Below are 17,027 nucleotides of genomic sequence, written 5' to 3' on the forward strand. Positions count from 1 at the left end.
CAGTTAGCACCGTGGGGAAGAGACACCCAGAGTCTCTGTGATGTTTGTGTGAATCCAGCTTGACATAGCGACAGCCATCTTGGATACAACCCAAGGTAGGTGACACTAGCATACTACCCCAAACCACAGAGAACAACCAAGGTCAGGAAGATGGTCGGCAAGCGTCTCGTGCTGGCCCCTGAAGACCTGACACTGAATGGGCCAGTGGTTTCTGAGAATGCCCACGGGCATTCTGGTTGACAGTAGTTCACTTGTATCTAAGTAAGCCCGTAAAGCTCCCGTGCTTTAGTGTTGCAGAAAACCTCCCCGTCTTGCTGCTTCCCTAAGCACTTCTCCTAGCAGATGGCTCTGGGTTGGTCTGCTCCCTGTGGGCTCCCTATGTGCCAATCCCTGTGGCAATTGGTTCTCATCCATGAGACTTTTTCAAAACAGTATTCAGGTCTGGAGCTCTGATCTCCTTCTCCCATCCCACTCCTCTTCCTCCTTCTCCTCCTCATTTTGCTCGTGTGGTACGTATGTGTGTACATCTTCATGTAAGTGCACATGCGTGCATGTGAATTTGAAGGGGAGACATCAACAGCAGGTGTTTTCCTCGGTTGCTCTCCAGCTCACTTTTTGGGGACAGCATCTCCCTGAACTGAGAACTCACAGAGGCAGCTGGACTGGCTGACCAGGAAGCTCCAGGGATCTACTGTCCCTCCCCCTCCACACCCCCCACACCCCAGCGCTGGAGGCTAAAGACATGTGTTGTGATGCTGGGGATCCAAACACAGGCCTCTTTGCTTGGACTGCAGAGTAAGTACTTACAATAAGTGTTTCCCTAGTCCCAGAGTTCTGTTCACGCCTACGGCTACCTTCAGTTGGAACGTTCTCCTGGTTTTCTCCTGTGGGCGAGGAGTTTTCCTCTGCCCACTTCAGGTAATTCCTGTTGGACTAACTTGCTTTGTAACAGTGGGGTTCTAATACTCTTTGGCACAGACAGAGTAAATTCACATAATGACCAGGAACACCTGTGAGGTTTTGACTTTTAAACGTCCCAAGGAAAGAATCATTCTGCAAACAAGATGCATTCAAATTCACCCGTGGGCCCGTTTTTTGTAAATCTTTATGTAGCTTCTAAAACCTCCCAGGAAATATGGCTGCTCCTTGGTATAGAATACGTAGTGTGAGGGTCATTTGGTTGTCACCCGACCCAGCCTAGAATCACCCGAGAAGAGGGACTGTCTACATGGGGTTGGCCTGCAGACATGCTGTTGGGGGATTGTCTTCGTTAGCTGATGAAGGAAAACCCAGCCCACTGTGGGCAACACCATCCCCTAGGCAGGGGACCTGAAGATCTAAGGGTGGAGAAGTCGCACTGGAACTGATGTCACTGGCTGTTTGAAATCCTGCCTTGGCTTCCCCTGTAGCGCGAGGGGGCTGGCTTGTTGGGGTTTCCGTCCCGCCTGGTACCCCACAACTGGCAAATTCCAAAGAGAAATCACACACAGGACTCCAGAAGGTTATAAACTGATTGGCCCATTAGGTCAGGCTTCTTGTTAGTCCTTGTAACTTATATTAATCCATTATCATTATCTACGTTAGCCATAATGGCTCAGTACCTTTCTCAGCTGGGCAAGTTACATGCTGCCTCTTCGGTGGTCTGCGCAGGAGTGGCAGAGGAACCCCTACTTCCCAGAATTCTCCTGTTCTCATTGCATCACTTCTACTTCCTGTCTGGTTTTCCCGCCTATACTGCCTGCCTGGCCAATCAGCGTTTTATTAAAATATGATTGACAGAATACAGACAATTCTCCCGCATCATTCCCCCATGATGCAGGAATAACCTGGAATTACAAGCTGAAATTAACTCCTCTCTTCCCTAAATTGCTTTTTCATCAAGATATATATATATATATATATTTTTTTTTTTGTCAAGGCAGGAGAACCGAAATTCGAACAGCCACCTCAGCAGTCCGTTTTTGCGGAAGACCTTGTACTTCTCAAAGGTTTGACACTTCATTACCACCACACTTGCCTCCCACCACAACTCAAGCAGACAGAGGAGACATCGCTGTCCCTATTTCCAGGTGAGAATGAAGACACCATGAGGCTAAATGACTTTTTAATGCAATTCAGGAGTCTGGAAGGAGAGGAGCAATTCTCGGATTCAATCACTCATGAGCTGTGTCCTGAGTGATCTGATGCTAATGGCTAAGTACTGAGGCCTGAGAATGATGTATCTTTTTTGTAAATAATATATTATCCCTATAACAACCTAATCCTTGCCAACATTTAATATGCTTACCAAGAGGGATAGAAAAGAATAGCTTTCTAGCTGGCATACTGGAAACCTCCCAGGAGGGTAATGTATGTTGGAGGTCCAGTGACAGGCAGTGTAGCACAGAAGAAAAGAAAACATGAAAAATCAATAGATTAGTCAGTGCCCAGAATTGCTTTAGCTCCGAGATGTGATGACTCATTCAAAGTAAACACGGAATTGGAGTCATTCAAGATAAACACTGGATAAGGCTTCCTGCCCATTCCCTCTGTCTTAGGAAGGATCATTCACATCCCAAAGTGGTACAGTGCACCATTCAAAGTGGAAAATTTTAAAATAAAAAAGGACAGCCACAGAACAGAACTCTAGAACAATGGATTACAGAGAAATTCTATTGAGCAATCCAGAGTACTTAGGATACCTTAAGCATAAGGAAATATGCACAAAAGCACTTGTTTCTGAAAAGGGAAAGGGCAGGGAGAGAAGGGAAGGGAAGGAAAGAGAAGGGAAGAATGCATGAGCAAATATTCATTTGCCAAGAGATGGCTCAGCAGTTAAGAAAACTGGCTGCTCTTCCAGAGGACCTAATTTAATTCTCAACACCCACATAGCAGCTCACAACTATCTATAACTTCAATTCCAGAGAATCTGACTTCCCCTTTTGACATCTGGGGGCACTTCATGCATGTGCTGAACAGATCTATAACCAGGCACCCCTACAGATAAAATTTTATATATCCGTATGTAATAGATTGACAAGAGAGAAATTCTAAACTTGGCCATAGAATACTTTTAATGATGAACTAAATATGTCTGGGTTTCAATCCCTCCCACAAGACCTGAGACAAAGATTCACATTTGTGTGGCTTGTTCCGGAGGTAAAGGAAACCCATTCAAGAGAGTAAGGTGGTCTAACATGGAGAGGCAGCCAGCAAGAGTATGCAATGGAGCCGGGCAGTGGTGGCGCACGCCTTAAACCTCATTACTATGGAGGCAGAGGCAGGTGGATCTCTGTGAGTTAAAGGCCAGACTGGTCTACAGAGTGAGTTTCAGGACAACCAGGGCTACACAGAGAAACTCTGCCTTGAAAAACAAAAATGCAAAAACAAACAAAGAGTATGCAAGGGATGCTGCCAAGGCAAGAAAGCAGCCGATAGTCTCACTCAGCTGCAAACCATGATCAGCCTGCAAGATGATCCCAAGGGTCCAGTCATGGCACGTAAGTCTTTGGGGTAACCAACACTGCAAACAATGATCAGCCGGCAAGATGATCCCAAGGGTCCAGTCATGGCACATAAGTCTTTGGGGTAACCAACATCCATCTAATTAATCTTAAGGCCCACTCAATAGGAACAATTCACACCTGGTCCCAGCATGTTGGTACACATGTTTTTAATCCCAAAACTCTGGACACAGAGGCCAGGGAGTCTCTATGAGTTTGAGGCCAGCCTGGTCTACACAGTGAGTTCCAAGCTAGTCAATGATACACAGTGAGATCCTACCTCACAACAAAACCCAAACAAATATAGAAACAAACAAACAAAACTGTTGAAGCTCACCTTCAGTAATATGTTTCTTCCAACAAGGCCACACCTCCTAAAGTTTCATCAACTAGGGAACAAATGTTCAAACATGGCCCCTATGACAGACAGTCTCATTCAAACAACCACACCATCAAAGAGACTTTGTATCATATGGAGACTGTGGTGGTTAGAATGGGAATGGCCCCATAGACTCTCATATCTGAATGATACTGTTTGGGGAAGAACTGGAGAAGTGTGGCTTTGTTATTGAAGGTGACACTGGGGACACGCTTTCAGACTTCAAACACCCACGCCATTCCAGTTTCCCCTCGTGTTGTGGCTCAGAGGTAAACCCTCAGCTATTGCTCCAGCACTGTGCCTGCCTGCTGCCAGGCTCCCCACCATCATGGTCAATGGATGCTAACCCTTTGAAACTGAAAGCAAGCCCCTAATAAACTCTTCCTTTATAAGTTGCCTTGGACATGGTGCCTCTTCACAGCAATAGAGAAGTAACTAGACCACTACCGAAATCCTCAACTGGTCAAACGCAGAGAGCAACTGACTGACTGTGGAGCCAGCTGACCGTGGAGCTCCTGTCTGAGCCGCAGCACCTGCAGCACAACCTACTCCTAAGACTCAGGAAACAAAGCGGAAGAAGAAGTCGAAAGATTGTAAGAGCCAGAGGAGCAAGACTTCAGCTACAAGACTGTGTCCTTTGAAAAAGAAATTGAGATTTATTTCATCTACATGAGTGTTTTGCCTGTGTGTCACGTGGGTGCCTATTGCTCAAAGAGGTCAGGAAAGGGTATAGGATCCCTTGGAGTCACAGATGGTTGTGAGCTTCCACAAGTGCTAAGACTCGAACTCGGGTCTTCTGGAAGCAGCCTGCAATCTTAACTCCTGACCCACTCTCCGGACCCTCACTCCTGGTTTTCTACTCTTCCTCATTCGTTCAGTTCAGGCCATAAGATGGTGGTACTCACACTGTCTTTCCCCACCCTCAGTTAATCCTCTTTGGAAACACCAATTTGCCCACAGATGTTCTCACTGATCTCCTGGGTGATTCTAAATCCAGTCAAACTGACAATCAAGACCAACACAGATGAACATGGAGCTTCCCCAACCTTGACCTATGAAATCTGCTGGGCAACAGTTTGCTCTGAGGTTGAAACAATCCATCCTGCAGGAAGCTTCTGAAACAGGAAGGTAAACAACTCAACCTACAACCTGGCTCACCACACGGAACTGTGGCGGCATCTGTACTCTGGCCTGTCATGGGATCCCTTTCTGGGGTGAATAGATAATGTACGTTGCACCTCCCCAGGAAAATCTGGCCACATAACAGAGTCTGAAGAATCTGTAAAAGACTATTATCACTTTTAATCTCTAGTGCCTGTTTTTATGAAATAAAACTACTACGTTTGCCTCTTAAGGAAAAAAATATCACAGCACAAGCCCCCAGATCTCTAAATGCCTGTGACCCACCACTTAAACAACAGTTTCTTTCTGATTCATAGAATGTAAAACAGTTACTCAGTTCCCAGCATCTGAGGTTCCCGGGGAGCCTGGCTTCCTACGTGGTTGGTAATTCTTTTCTCCGCAGGGTTATTATTAGGAACTGTTTGCCAGGACACCTACAAGCAAAGATTAGGCTCATAAACAGCCTACATCTGAATTGCCATTGGGTGTTCTTAGATGCACATGGAGCCCGCTGGGTAAACATTTTCCAACACGATTGCTAGAACTATCTTTAGTCTCTACCTCCCAGCTTGTGTTCATGAGAATAAGCACACCGCAGTCATTTCAAGGACAACCCTGACCTTATGAAACACGTAATTCTAGTCCATTTGTAGATTTCTAACTGAGGGGGCCATGAGAGGCATTACTGTGTGCAGGTTTTATACTTCTCATTAATTCATTTTGTTCATACTTCTGGGACAGCTGTTATATGACTGGCGCTAGCTAAACACTGGGTTCAAGGGCCAGAGATAACTCTGCCTCTGTATCTGTATCGGTCCAAGAGTCAGTGTGCAAACAAATCTGTGTACTGCATGCTGTGTGCCCTGCTGCAGAATGGTAAGGAAATACCAAAATCTTTCCTTTGCTTCACATGATGCTGGACACCAGTGGCTAAGAATGTTCCAAGAACCGGGCACGGTGGCTCACACCTTTAACCTCAGCACTCAGGAGGCAGAGGCCAGGGGATCTCTGTGAGTTCAAGGACTGTCTGACCTACAGAGTGAGTTCCAGGACAGTCAGGGTTATGTAGACTGTCTCAAAAAAGAAAAAAAAAAGGAAAGGAAAAAAAGGAAAAAGAAAAGAAGAAAAAGAAAAAAGAATGTTCCAAGGCCTCAAATTACAAAGAAAATGTTTGAAACCAAAATCAGAACACTATAGTTTATTAGTGTTTATTTATTTATAGTCTTCCTTGTTCCAGAAAAGAATTAAAACAGTTTCTGCGTCCTTATTTAAGGATATTTAACTCAGTGCCAGATAGTAAAAATTATAAATAGGAGAGAAGGAAGAAAAACAAACCAAGAATGAGGCTAGAGATAGGGCCAGAGACAAAACTAACTCAGACACAGATATGATCAGGTCCCCTGCGCACACAACTTAGGGTGTTCGCTGGTGTAGCAGGTGGTATTGGGGCTCTCCCTAGAGCCCCTCAATACTCACTCTATTCACTAAAGAGTGCTCATGGTGACCTGGATGAGGGCTCTTTTTGTGGACGCATATACACCTAGCCAAGTGTCCTCACAGTGCCTGCAAGTTCATGTCCCCAGGAAAAGCCCTCAGCTAGTGATGAATGGGAGAGGATAGACAAATATCTGTGTCAGTCAGCTTCAGGCTACCATGACAAACTGCCTGAATCAGGCAGGAGACGCACAGGTGTACATGGTTCCTGCTGTTGGAGGATCTCGTCCATGGTCACTTGGCCCTGGTACTTTGGGTCTATCATGGCAGGAACGTGAAGTAGAAGAAGTGGCAGGAAGTGACTGGGGTAATATAATGATCCAAATCTCCTCCCATTATACCCCACTTTACCTCCCAATGGCGGCATAGAGTGAGGGCCAAGCCTTTAGCAACGGCCTTTGGAGGACACTGCAGACATGAACTAAGGCACACCCAGCTCCCTCTCCTCTCCACTTAGGCAGGAGCTGATTAACAGCTTTCAGAGACACCATGACCAAGAAAGGCAACCTTTATAAAGGAAAACATTTAATTGGGGTATCACTTACAGATTCAGAGTCACAGTCCGTTGACATGACAGGGAGCATGGAGACACACACGGTACTGGGGAAGTAGCTCAGGCTTTATATCTTGATCCACTGGCAGGCAGAGAGAAACTCTGGGCCAGGTGGGGGCTGTCACAACTGCCAAGCATACCTTCAGTGACACGGTTCCTCCCTCTCACAAGGACACGCCTCCTAATCCTTCTCAAACTGTGTCATGCCATGGTGAGTAAGAGTTGACTGAGGTTTTCTGTCCTGCCCAGTCCTTGTTCTGCCCAGACCCCACAGTCGTTAAGTCCCAAAGAAATCACAGAGGTCTACATCAACTATAAACTGATTGGCCCATTAGCTCAGGCTTCTTATTAACTCTTATAACTTACATTAGCCCATTATTCTTGTCTATACTAGCCACATGGCTCAGTACCTTTTTCAGCAGTGTAGTCATATCTTGCTTCTTCTGTGTCTGGACAGGACTGCAGAGGGAGCTTTCCTCTTCCCAGAATTCTCCTGTTCTCATTGACCCGCCTCTACTTCGTGTCTAGTTGTCCCACCTATACTTCCTGCCTGGCTACAGACCAATCAGCGTTTATTTAAAACATAATTGGCAGAATATAGACAATTGTCCTGCACCAAGTAAGCATGTGAATACATGAGCCTATGGGGTCATTGGTATTCAAATCACAACATCTCCTTTTTTCCACGGCAATCACGGCACACTGTTTCCTGCCGCCTGCACCTATATTGATTGGATTCACTTTAGCTGAGGGATATCTCTATCTTGTGGCACTGAGAATCACCTTTCTCAGCAGCCACTGTTGCTTTATTGGATGCCAGGATACCCATGGCATCAGAGCCACTGTTGTTCAGTGGTATAGTCAGGCAGAAGAACCACCTCCTATCCACTCTGAGCTCCTTCAGGCTGTTAGATTGCTAGAATAATGTTGTTTGAGGGAAAAAAGGTTTAATAACTAGGCAGGTGGCACATGACTTTAATCGCAGTACTCTGAGAGGCAGAGGCAGGTAGATCTCTGAGTTTGAGGCCATCCTGGTCTATAGAGTGAATTCCAGGACAGCCAGGACTACACAGACAACCCCTGTTTTGAAAAACCAAAAAAGAAAAAAAAAGAAAAATATTTTCATTAATAGCATCTTCAGTAAATATTCCTCAAAAAATTCTCTTGACTTCTGTCCGCACCAGCCAGTTGTCCAACTCAGGCACAGCCAGCGCACAGGTACTGGTCCTGAGAATTAATTTCGATGAAGACTACCCTGCCATCCTCAGTCATCGCCCAGCGCAGTCTAGCTGTAACTAAGTACTTGAGCGTGTGCCTGCCAGCCACAGGCCAGGGCAGTGCCACCCCAGCACCAGATGCACCAAAAAGATTACTGTTCCGAACTCTACTCAAATAAACCTGCTTCAAGTTAAATTTTTCTAACCACCCTTGACTTCTCCTTTGATGACTATCTCCTGGGGTGCCCCTGGGTCCTTCTGGCAAACAGGTTCCATGAAAAATGTATGAACTCTCTTGGAATAGGATATCATTCATTAAAAACCCTGTTGAATATTAAAGGCCATTCACCAGGATTCTCATTTCTAATGGATATGGGTTCTGCTCAGTGGTGGAACATGCCTAAGGCCCTGGGAGCTGTTTGCAGATGCAAACAGAGGCAGCCGTTTGCCTCTCTGGCCATGCTTAGGGAAATGTTCTTGAAACGTTAGCTGCCTGTGAAGCCCCTCTGGCCTTGCCTTTATGAAGCAGGCACCTGGTTACTTAGCTGCTCTAACACTTAACACTATCCACGGCTCCCTGTCTCCCTTAAGCTAAAACTAGAACCTTTTGTCTTGTTTTGTTTGAGACAGGGTTTCTCTGTGTAGCCCTGGCTGTCCTGGAACTTACTCTGTAGACCAGGCTGGTCTCAAAGTCAGAGATCCCCCTGCCTCTGCCTCTCAAGTGCTGGGATTATGGGCGTGAGCCATCACCACCTGGCAAAACTAGAATTTGTTGATAGTCTCTGTTGGCCCCCAGCTAGCACAGCTTGCAGCCCCATCTCTTATTCCCATGCCTTTCACCCAGCTCAACTCCTCCCAGCTCTGGGGCTTCCTTTCTATTCCTCGAAAGCGCCACACCCTTCCTCCACCCCAGAGCCTTTGGTTCTGTCATCCCTCCTGTCTGCAACACTCTTCCCTGGGATCCTTTTCAAATGACTGACTCCTGATTCAAATGTCAACTCAAATGTCATTGTCTCTGAGACAGTTCCCCAGCCACTTTACCTGAAGTAAAGGCCCCACCCTCTGACAATCAAATTTGTGACTACCAAGCTAGCCCGATTTTTCATTAAATGGATCAGTTGTTAGCTATTGTTGTGTGTCTCCCACACTCATTCAGTGTGTGTTGTTGTGTGTCTCCCACACTCACTCAGTGTGTGTTGTTGTGTGTCTCCCACACTCACTCAGTGTGTGTTGTTGTGTGTCTCCCGCACTCATTCAGTGTGTGTTGTTGTGTGTCTCCCGCACTCATTCAGTGTACGTTGTTGTGTGTCTCCCGCACTCATTCATTTGCGATAAGCTCCATGAGAGCAGGGGCTTCAGGGCACACTTAAAAACCCAGCATCTAGCAGAGAGCACACACATCGGACCCAACACAGTGTCAGAGAATGAATAGATGGAAGCAGGTCCTGATCTTTTCGTTTTGAGTAGCACACAGGCAGATACTTTTGGGTCATCCAAAATTGATAGCATATTACTAAATTATCGGTTAAAAAAACAGGGCTGGCAGATAAAAATAGTAGGGCTGACTGCACACAGCCTTCATTTTCTCTTAAAACATTTCAGTAGGGTCTAGGGATGTAAATGGGTGGCAGAGGCTACACTCAACAGTCAAGAGGTACTGTCTTCAATCCCCAATAATTATTTCCCCAATAGTGATCTCATGAAATTTTTCTGGAGATTCTGATTCCATATGAGGATCGATGGTCACCATTTTCCGCAGTTCAATGCTGATGAGTTTCTGTACCAAGCCAGAGCAAAGTCTGTCGTTGCTGAAGTGGTGAGGGCTGTAGACAGTGTACCCACTAAAAACTCTTGCAAAGGACCAGGGTTCAGTTTTCAGTACCCACATGATGACTCACAACCATCAGTAACTCTAGTTCCAAGGGACCCAATGCCCTCTTCTGGCCTCTGAAGGTACTACACACATGTGACACATACATCCAGGCAAACACTTCATACACGTTAAACAAACAGATAAATACTTCTAAATGGGAAATGGGACTGATAGCTCAGCAGTTAAGAGCACGTGTTCCTCTTGCAGAGGACCTGAGGTCAGTTCCCAGCATGAGGTCGGTTCCTACCTGTAAAAGGAGTGGTGGGCTGCATTTCCACCTGGCTAGCTTTACCCGAAATAATTACATGGAAACTGTATTCTTTTAAACATTGCTTGGCCCATTATCTGTAGCCTCTTATTAGCTAACTCTTACATATTGATCTAACCCATTTCTAATAATCTGTGTAGCACCATGAGGTGGTGGCTTACCAGGAGGATTTTAACCTGCAGCTGTCTCAGAGAGGAGAGTCATGGCGACTGTCTCATTGCCTTCTTTCTTCCAGCATTCTGTTCTGTCTACTCCACCTATCTAAGCTGCTGTCCTATCAAAAGCCAAGGCAGTTTCTTTATTAACCAATGAAAGTAACATATAGACAGTTAACCCTCCTCCATCATTTCCCCCTTTTTTGTTTAAACAAAAAAGAAAGGCTTTAACTTTAACATAGTAAAATTGCATATAACAAAATAGTTATCAAGCAAGAATTATAGTTATAATATTTATATCTATTTTATTTTTATCATAATTAAGGAAAACTATAATTAACCATTTTTCAACTCCATCATAGACTCCAGAAGGATATAATATTACCTAAGCAAACAAGAAATAAGCAACTTCCAACTCTAGAAATGACAGAGACATCTCGTTGCCTGGACAGTTATCCAAAGTTTTTTTGTACCGTTGGGGCATCCATCTTTAGACTTCAGGCCCATAATTTCCAGCAGACATTTCCATGAAGCAGGAAATTTTAAAGGCAGTTCAGTCATTATCTGCTGTGTCCTGAGAATGTCTCGCAGACTCTTTCATGAATCATGAACCCCGAAAGACCATCTCATCTTTAGACAAGTTTAGTAGTCCTCTCTCTGTGGGTTTTTTGAATCCAGTCTATGCATCAGTCCAGGCAAGAGCAGTTTCTTGTCCAAATGGCTATCAAACTCCATAAGGAGCCTCTTTAATGCCTATCTTTTTCTTGAAGTAGATTTGTGCTGCCAGGAGCAGACATGTCTCATTGTCATGAAAAGCCCTAAGTTATTAAAACATTAAAGGCCATATTTTGAAGTCTTTGAAAGATATGAAGAATGTCTATCTAATTGAAATATATCTCTATATATCTAGAAAATCTAACTAATATGACTATAAGATTGACTATTATTGATAATATCCATTAACAACCTATATTACATTTTTAAATGAATTACATAATCATAATATCTTAATCAAGATCAGAAATACAAATATATAACAAAATTGACCTTAAATTTTATACCAATGTTAATTATTAATATCTATATCATATCCCCCTTTAAATGTAAAAGAACATTTATAAACAATATTTGGGAATATGGGCGCAGTTATTTCTCTCCAAAAGTCTTTCTGCTGAATAGGGGCGCTGTTAATCAGGTCTTTTATGATAACCTGTGTGCTAGGTTTATCTCAGTTGGCAGTTGAATGAAGTAATTTCTTGAGGGTGTTCACAGCAACCTTTCAGGAGGACGTGGTCTATCATACCATATTGGGATAGAAACAATCCATAGGGTCTCATCCTCTATGAAAACAAAAGAAGACCCTCTCCAAAGCATCATATCCTTAGACCCAAATTTGAAAGTCATTATACCCTTATGATATCCATTTTGGTTTAGCTTGGCAGCCCATATAATGAAATGTCTCTCTGTATTTAGCTCCTTTATAGTCAAAAATTTTAAAGAAAACATAATGTACAGAATCCAGACTCTCTGTGAATTTTTTATTTTTACGTGGTTTATTTTTATTTATTTTTTTAATCTATAACTATCTGTATTTTGTCTCTTTAAAGACTTTATCCTTTTTTTTTAAGGTATTAACTTTATTCTCTATATTCTTTCTCTTCTCTCTCCCAAGCCTACGTACAGTCATCCAACATTGTGACCCATTTATAGGTCTTGTATGTCTGAATCTGTCCTATTGTGAATCTGTAATTTTTTTACTATCCAGGAGCACTTTTTAATATGCTAAACAGTTCTTAAAAACTTAAGTTGTACCATGAAGAGGTAATATGGTACTGCCTATTTCCAGTCTAAACCTTAACTGCGCTTTTACTATGATAATTACGATCGTTCCTGCCTGAGGTCAGCACAGTTTAGCCTGGCAGAGTGGAGCCAGAGCTGCTCCAGCCTCAGAGCCGAGCACAGTTCCAGGCACACAGCAGGTCCACACTGGAGCCGCACGCAACAGTTTAATTCTGAGACTGAGCATGCAACACAGAAACTCTTTTCATCCAAGTTACAGCCAAATCCGAGACACAGAGCACTGCACAGCCTGCAAACATCTCTCTGTATGGCGGCAGAAATCCTCCATGCTCTCCCGTCTGCCTAAGCCTGGTCCCACAGTCTGCCCAGGTGGGGAGAGCAGGCATGGTCTCAGAGTATTTTCCTCCTGATCCCGAGCCGGAGTGGGAACACAAACATCTGGGCCCAGAAATGCTCCATAGCTGGAGTTTGTACCGGCAGCAGGGCCCAGGACGCCGCGTTTTAAAATAGTGCAGCTTTTTTTCTGCCGCTAATGTTGAAACAGGAAATTTCTCTACAGCATGCCCTAGCAAACAGCAAAATCTGTATTAAACTCTCTTTCCCTTATTTTTAAGCTCTCTCAGGTTTTTAAGTGGATTTAGTTACCACGTTGGGCGCCACTCTGTAAAAGGAGCGGTGGGCTGCATTTCCGCCCGGCTAGGTTTACCCGAAATAATTACATGGAAACTGTATTCTTTTAAACATTGCTTGGCCCATTATCTGTAGCCTCTTATTAGCTAACTCTTACATATTGATCTAACCCATTTCTAATAGTCTATGTAGCACCACGAGGTGGTGGTTTACCAGGAGGATTTTAACCTGCGGCTGTCTCGGAGAGGAGAGTCAAGGTGACTGCCTCATTGCCTTCTTTCTCCCAGCATTCTGTTCTGTCTACTCCACCTATTTAAGCTGCTGTCCTATCAAAAGCCAAGGCAGTTTCTTTATTAACCAATGAAAGTAACATATAGACAGTTAACCCTCCTCCATCACCTACCCCTCATGGTGGCTCACAACCATTCAAAGTTCTTATTTCTAATGGATTCGATGCCTTCTTTTAACTTCTGTGGCCGTCAAGCATGTGTGTGTTTGTGTGTGTGTGTGTGTGTGTGTGTGTGTGTGTGTGAAGGCAAAATATTCATACACAAAATAAATAAATCCAAGTACAAATGGATCAAAAACCTCAACATAAAAGCAACCACACTGAACCTCACAGAATAGAAAGTGGGAAGTACACTTGAATGCATTGGCACAGGAGACCACTTCCTAAATACAAGCCCAGACACTTGTTATAGGAGAAGGCCACTTTGTTGGTTTCCAGCCACTCAGACTCCTGAAATAACCACACAGAAACTATATTATTTGAACACTGTTTGACCAATAACTTAAGCATATTTCTGGCTTACCCATATCTTAAAATAACCCATCTCCATTCATCTGTGTAATGCCATGAGTCTGTGGCTTACTGGATAAAGTTCTAGCATCTGTTTTTGGTGGGGTTACATGGCTTCTTTCTGACTCTGCCTTCTTTCTCCCAACATTCAGTTTAGTTTTCCCTGCCTAGCTAAGTTATGCCTTGCTACATGCCAAAGCAGTATTTTTATTCATTAAACAATAAAAGCAACTCATAGACAGAAGGCCCTCCTACACCAGACACTGAGGGAAACAATAAATGGGACCTTCTTAAACTGAGAAGCAAAAAAAAAACAAAACTGAAGAGCAAAGGACACAATCAACAAGGCAAAATGGCAGCCTACAAAATGGGAAAAGATCCCCACATTGGACAGAGGACTGATCTTCAAAATATACAAAGAACTCAAGAAATTGGTCATCAAAAGAACAAACAATCCAATAAAAAAATGGAGTACAGACCTAAACAGAGAACTCTCGACAGAAGAATCTAAAGTGGCTGAAAAACACTTAAGGAAATGTTCAACATCCTTAGCCATCAGAGAAATGCAAATCAAAACAACTCTGAGATTCCATCTCACACTTGTAAGGATGACCAAGATCAAAGACACTGATGACAACTTATGCTGGAGAGGATGTGGGGTAAAGGGAACACTCCTCCATTGCTGGTGGGAGTGCAAACTGGTACAGCCACTTTGGATATCAGTATGATAATTTCTCAGAAAATTAGGAAACAACCCACCTCAAGACCCAGCAATACCACTTTTGGGTATATATCCAAAGGATGCTCAATCGTACCAGAAGGACATGTGCTCAGCTGTGTTCACAGACACATTATTTGTCATAGCCAGAACCTGAAAACAACCTAAATGCCCCTTAACTGAAGAATGGATAAGGAAAGTGAGGTACATTTACACACTGAAGTACTATTGCAAAAAAAAATAATAATGATGACATCTTGACATTTGCAGGCAAATGGATAGATCTAGAAAACATCATATTGAGTGATAACCCAGAGCCAGAAAGACAAATATCAAATGTACTCACTCATAAGTGGCTTTTATAGACATGAAATAAAGAAAACCAGCCTGCAAATCACAATTCCAGAAAGCCTGGACAACAAAGAGGACCCCATACAAGGTTCTAATCTACATGGGAAGTAGAAAAAGACTAGATCTCCTGAGTAAATTGGGATCATAGAGACCATGGGAAAGGGTTGGAGGAGAGGGGAGAGGAAGGGAGGAGAGCAGAGAAAAATATATAGCTCAATAAAAATGATTAAAAACACAAACAAATCTAATTTTAAAATATTTATTTAAAAAGGAGCAAATGTGTTTTTTTTTTAATTTTTCAAGACAGGGTTTCTCTGTGTAGCCCTGACTTTCCTAGAACTCACTCTGTAGACCAGGCTCACCTAAAAGTCAAAGAGATCCCCTGCCTCTGCCTTCCCAAGTACTAGGATTAAAGGTGTTACTATCACTGCCTGGCAAAAAGTAGCAGCGAATGTATTCTTAACTAATTTTTCTGCAAGATTGGAAAGGAAAACTACATGGTAGATACTCAAAAAATGTTTTGTTTTGTTTTAGACAAGGTCTCACCTGTCTGACTTGGGACACTTTCTGCAGACTAGGTTGATCTTGAACTCACAGAAATCCACCTGCCTCTGTCTCCTAAGTGCTGGAATTAAAGGCATGCACCACTATACCTGACCTAATTTAAAAGATAGTGTACAATTTGAGTTAGGTCTTTTGATTAGACCACCACTGTCCAGCAAAAATATAATGTGAGCTCAAGTTATATTGTAAATGTTTGTAGTATTCTAAATGAAAACAAAACAAATAAACAAAAAAGGTAAAATTTAGTTTATGAAGCCCAATATAGACAAAACACTCTCATTTCAACATACAGTCAATATACAAAAATACTGAAGAGATATTTTGCACTGCTTTTAGGCATAGTCTTTGAAATAAAAGTGTGAAATTATACTTACAGCAGGGTTGAGGGTGGAGTACTTACCTCATGTGTGAGAGGCCCTGGTTCAATGCCAAGCCCCACACAAAGTAAGATAAAATTCCACTTATAGCATAACTCAGCTGGGTTGTCAAATTTGAATTGAAAATATTTCCTGTATATTTAAATTTCATGAAACTTATGGATAAAAGACAGATTCATATCTGCATGTATTCCAAATATTATAGTGTTTTCCAATAACCCAAGAATCAGTTTTTAAATTTAAAATGGAAATTAAATGCATTATGTAAAGTAAGAGAAACCATATAAAGAATGTCACATATTATGATTCTAGTTTTTCTTAATATTTATTTACTTCTATTTTATGTGTTGAAGTGTTTTGTCTGCATATATGTCTGTGTACCACCTGTGTGCAGTGTCCTTGGTGGCCAAAAGAGGGTGCTGGATTCCCTGGGGCTGGAGTTACAAGTGGTTTTGAGCTGCCGTGTTGGTGCTGGGAATTAGACTATGGTCCTCTGGAAATGTAGCCAGCACTCTTAACCACTGAACCATCTTTCCATTCCCTTAATTCTTGGTTTTTTAGGAAGGGAGGCTAGTTTTTATTAAACTTTTTATCTCAGAGAGAGAGAGAGAGAGAGAGAGAGAGAGAGAGAGAGAGAGAAATTAAAGAACAGCTTACAGAAGTCAGTTCTCTCCTACCATGTGAGTCCAGGGAATCAAATTAGGTCATTAAGCATAGCAACAAACATCTTTACCCACTGAACCATCTCACCATTTCTGATTCTGTTTTTTTTTTAATATCCAGAAAAGGTAAATGCCTAGAGGTTGAACATAGATTGATAGTAGCCAGAGGTAGAAGTGTTGGGGAGAAACTATATAAAGGGTTCCCTTTGGGGAAAACACGTTTTATGGAACTAAATAAATGTGGTATATTTTATTAAGCCAAATATAGCCGAAATAATTTTATGCCAACATGTGATCAATATACAAAAATAGTATATTGTGAATGAATCAATAAACTGAATTGATTCTTTTGAAATGGTTAGTGGATATGTGAGTTTCAGCTTGTTAAAAAATAATAAAATTAACAAATTTACTTAAAATTACAATTTCCATTCCTTAGTTGCTCCAACCACTGTGTGGGCTGTCCTTGGCTGTGGTGTCCGTAGGATATCAAACAGGCATGTTTTACAGGCAGAGGTGCCCACTGTTTGCAACATGTATTTGCTTTAAATGCCCAACACGCTCCAAAAGCTCTCAAGGTGAC

The sequence above is a fragment of the Myodes glareolus genome, chromosome 2, assembly GCF_982192425.1.
Source record: "Myodes glareolus chromosome 2, mMyoGla1.1, whole genome shotgun sequence".
NCBI classification, from domain to species: Eukaryota; Metazoa; Chordata; class Mammalia; order Rodentia; family Cricetidae; genus Myodes; species Myodes glareolus.